Consider the following 5,300-nt stretch of genomic DNA (forward strand, 5'->3'; position numbering starts at 1 on the left):
GACATGAAAAACCCTTTTGGAAAGATATTACTTTTGAATTAACCTTTGTATATAACCTTGTAAACAAGTGAATTCACAGAGTGCAGCATTAGAAATTATTAAACCTAAGTTTTGAAAAGAACTGCATGTGTCAAGGATATGTCTTTGCTCCTCTTTTCTCAAAATCCCTTCTTCTGAGACAACCCCAAGAAGGGTCGTCCCTTCTTGAAGAGCTCAGCATTGGTCTCACTACAAGCTCCAAGAGGAACTTGGTGCTTGCCCAGGATGCTCTCTCCCTCATTTCTAGAGGAGTAGAAGAATGCTTACTTGTTGGCAACACTTAATCTGCAAGGTTTCTAATAGTAGGATGTAATCAAGCAACACTATCAGGGTCTTGTCAGCTGATACAGAAAATTGCTGAAAGAAAATTCTGTTGAAAAATCTGATGGTCTTGAGAGTTGTCCACAGTTTTGGACTTCATTGCACTGTGGGTTTATCCATGTTCTCTTCTCAGACCACTTTCTCTTATCTCAGGACTTCAATTATCATTTTTTTAGATAAAGATAGTATTTTGCTGGAACCAGAGGTTTTATCACTACAGTTTTCTTGTTATTCAGAGACCTGGTGAATCTGAAAGGTTTAGGATACACCTCCTTAATATTTCAGTCAGCTTCCCTCTTGTTCATCCCCCCCAAATGGGTCTTTTATTTACTTATTTGCAGCACTGTCAAGGTCACACTTAGTGACCACATTCCCTGATCCTGCCAGCCTACTGCAGGATTCAGGACACAGGAAAGAGTAAAATGTCTTTCACTAGAAAAAGTTGGCACTGCACATTCCCAAACCGAGAATTGAGACATCACTCTGTCTTATCCTGCCATCACATGAAATCTGTGAGTCCTAGAGGGTCTGACACACACAGTAAAAGGAGATTAAGGAGTTTGAAATCACTGATTGAAGTTCAAAGCCAAAGCTTTACACAGAAAATGCAACACAAAATATTTATGATGGTGTTATTGTAACTATAGCAGCCTAGGGGAATACTCAAGATAAACTTTATGAGTGAAAGAAAAGTTTTGGTGAAACTCTAGAGGATAGCTGCAAAATGGTAAGATTTCAAACTGTTGGGATTTGTTCAGACCTGAAAAGTTCTCCTACTTTTCCCAGCAGTAAAAATTTGTCTATTAGACATCTGATCTCTGCTTCCAGGCCTTGTAATTTAAAATTAATTATTTAATTAACCATTTGCACACAAGATGGCTGATCATGCTAAGGCATGTTTGTCAGCTCACTGTTCCAGCCTGTGCCTGCATGTGTCATCTTTGCTTCTGAATTACAACTGTGACTTTACAGATTTTTCTTTTATTTTTTTTCTCATCTCATCTCATCTCATCTCATCTCATCTCATCTCATCTCATCTCATCTCATCTCATCTCATCTCATCTCTTCTCTTCTCTTCTCTTCTCTTCTCTTCTCTTCTCTTCTCTTCTCTTCTCTTCTCTTCTCTTCTCTCTCTTCTCTTTTTCTTTTTCTTCCCCTTGCCTGGCCTTTTTAATCAGAGCAGGTCACTAATGATATGATATGATATGATATGATATGATATGATATGATATGATATGATATGATATGATATGATATGATATGATATGATATTTAGCACTGATAACAATGATAAAATAGTCTTTTATAACAATCTTGTTATTTTTGTCTTTTGCCTGTCCTACCACCATTCTAAAGTCCCTCTGCTTCTGAGATCATAGCAGCAAAAGGAACCACAGAAACACAACTTCATGAAATTATCCTAACAGCAAGTTTGACAGAACATTGAATGGTGTGGGACACTAACAAGTGGATTACTAATAAATTAGTGTAAGTTCAGCGTTTTTCTCACCTTCTTCATATTGTTTTAGTCCTCTGCATCTGAAAATAAACCGGATGTGTTTCAGGGAAATTTATGTACATATTAAAACTTTTATTTGCTAGCTAAATTTTCTATGTTAATGAATGCCCATAAAGGAATATAATGGAAACAATTATTTTTCTTTAATATTTTGGAGCATCTGATCTTGATTTTGTTGTTTCCTGGACAACTAGAATAAGCAGTCCATCAGGAAATAAAAATTGGGCGGGGGGGGTGGGAGGGCACGGGACAGGGGGAAAGGAAGATATATCAATCATGTTGGATTTTAAATAGCTCTAAAAGCTAGAAGTAAGTGAAACACTATGTGTGTCAGTTGAAATAGCATTGAAGAAAATCTGGGTTTGAAGGAAGGATGCTCTAGGGGGTCTAGAGAAAAAAACTGTGGTAGGCTATGAAAAGGCAAAACAGTGTTGAAATTGAACTGGAACACTGATCCTCTGCTGATGACTGATATTTTCTGTGCTGTTTTGCCATTATATCATCATATAAAAGCTGCCCAAAAGTTATAATTTAAAAAAGTTTTTCAAGATGCCTACTTCCAATTTGGTGAATAGTAGCTGCATATAGATAAGGCATGCACCTATACCTTCAGATAATTTTTTTTAGTTATTTATTTTGCATGAAATGCTTGTTAAAAATGCAGCATTTCTGATCAGGATTGTTAACACTGGACTGCAACTACCACCCAGTTCAGCATTTCAAGCTTTTATTGTATTTGAACTTCTGGCAATAAGTTGAGGGTGCAAATATTCAGTCATTCTAGATGAAAGTTTCCAAACCTTCAGGAAGATAGCCTTGATTGTACTCCAGGGCACTGTGGACCAGAAACTTCTTCCAGAAAATTCAATGCCAAAACTTTGGGATTTAATATCATATCACCTGCTGCATACATTGTGATGACTATTTAATCCCATCATCCAGTCTAAAACACTGCATGCATGAGAAAACTGGATGCCTGAGTGAAATTGGATAACTTTCCATTGGTAATGGAAATATATGTAGCATTCCCTATCCAGAAAAAGCACTTAACAGACTTCTTGCATTTTAAGCATGTAGAGAGTCTCACAGAAACCAGTGTAGGCATGAAACTACGTGATTCGCCATACTGGGGTCCAAACCTTCTGTCCAAATGCCAGCACCATCTGGAGGTGAATTTACAGAGAATGGTCAACTTAAAGGTATGTGCAAAGGGTAGAAAAGAGGGACGAAATGTCTGTGCAGTTTGTGGCAGGTAAGTGTTAGGAAATCATCGCAGATATAATTAACACTCCAGAGGTTATCTTGCTGAGAAATACTATTGGAATACTATTCTTTCCTTCAGAAAGAAGGAAAGAATATTTCCTTCAGAAATATTTCCTGGGGCTCAGTTTCCAAGGGCTGAATTTATACCCACGTTTGCATTTGGCCAGGGTGCCCTATCGTGGCCAGTGGTGCTTCCTGTCCCTTGTGCTCCCTGTCAGCTTCCTCTTGCCTTGAAAGATATTCATCAACTGAGAGGATCTTTAAAGGAAAATATCACCATCCAAATCAACAGGAATCTCAGTGATGTGGGGATATCCTATTTGTTTGTGTATACAACACATTTTCCTATGGATATTTGTGGGGGAATTTTCCACACAGCTAAGTGCATTATGTAAAGGTAGAAGGATGTTTATTATTCAGTAATTCAGATAAACTATGTGTGATATAGTGTTGATTCAAAAATCACAGCAAAGGGCAGGAGGGAGCAGATAAGACATAGGAGAAAAATTCATCAGTGTTAGAAGAATCAGAGCATGGTATTCTTGAAAGCATTTTCACTAAGAGGGAAAATACAGAGAGAAAATAATTAATAACAAATGCATTCATTTAAACTTGAGGATTCAGGGGTTTTTCCATTTTTTTTCACTAGCAGTATTTTAAACTGCTGCCATTCACTAGGCCAGCAGCAAAAGAGAACAAAAGTAGCTTGAATAGTCTCATAATCTGCTCTATTTAAATTAATTGGGGTAAAATCTCACCAAAAAAGAAAAATGAAAAAAAGAAATTAAATCCTTGCTTGTAGCTGGAGAGAGATTAGTTGCATTCTTGGAACATAAGCTATTTTCTCTAAAGTTTATATGTATGGTCTAAAAATTCAGTAAGCATTAGTGGCACAAAGAAAATTAGGAGGAGAGAAATATCTGGCTGTTTTCAGCACTGTGCTCTGCACCTTCTAATTTGCATGGATGTAAAACAGCAATTTAACTACAGAAATAGTGATACAGTAGAGCTTTACAAGCAGAAAGAGAAATTCATTTACAATTTTCCAATTATATCTCATATGAGAAATCTGTAAATTTTTGGACTTCAAGACCTAACAATGAATTTACAGTTATATCAGTGAAACATTTAATCTGATTTTTGGGAAGAAAAAGAAATTAATATCTGAATTGTAATCAGATATTTTTTTACATGTCCACGCTGTTTGGCCTTTGCTCACCCATCCTTGCAAACACCATGTTTGCTAGAGTTTGCCTCTACTTTAACTTGTACTACAAGCAGAGATAACCGGACTGATGAGGGTGCCAGCTCTAGCCAAGCTGTAGCAGAATGGACTGCACTCTTCAGACATATTTACTCTGCCTTTTGGCATTTCTTTAACAACATCTTTGACACAACATATTGGGGGAAAATTATATGATTTTTCTGTTCTAACAGGAGCTCCTCATTTTCACAGAATTTTTATAGCGTAGAATAGCTTTGTCTATTTGTCATACTACCTACAGCACTAGGCACAAATAAAAATGTCCTAGTAACACTTTTTCTAAATTTCAGTATTTTATTGGTGAATTCTGAAATACCATTTTTTTAATAAATCACTGTGGGAGCACATTTAATTCACCTTTAGTAAGACAACTAGCCACTTATCAGAGACTCATCTACATAAAGAGAAAAGCAGCACAATATATTTCCAGAAATTCTAGGACTCAGTTGTCATGAGTTTAACTCCCAGCTAATGTATCATAAGGGAGATTGTTATTACAAGCTCCTGAGCATTCATCTTTTGCAGTGGAGGATCCTTCACTTGGGCAAACTCACAGTGTGCACACTCACACACCCCTTCCAAGTTATCACTCCTTTTCTCCCTTAAAATCAACACAAATGAAAGCATTTCAAAAAGTTGAACATTTTCAATGAGTCAGCTCAGAACACCAACAAAGTGAAAAGTTCCTGTAGCTTGTTACCAGAACAGGTTCCAAAACTTTGGTAATTACTTTGTGTAGAAAAATACCATCTGTTTCTTGGAAAAGAAATGAATTGTAATGAAATTCACTGTGAATGCAAGCTGCAAGAAACAACTATGAGCAGTCTGGTGATGAGCACCCACTAAGTCTGTGAAGAACCCCCAAATAATTTCAGTCTTCAAGATGTGTTGGAA

This window comes from Malurus melanocephalus, unplaced genomic scaffold, assembly GCF_030028575.1.
Source record: "Malurus melanocephalus ecotype Western Australia unplaced genomic scaffold, MMel_1.1 scaffold_35, whole genome shotgun sequence".
Classification (NCBI taxonomy): domain Eukaryota; kingdom Metazoa; phylum Chordata; class Aves; order Passeriformes; family Maluridae; genus Malurus; species Malurus melanocephalus.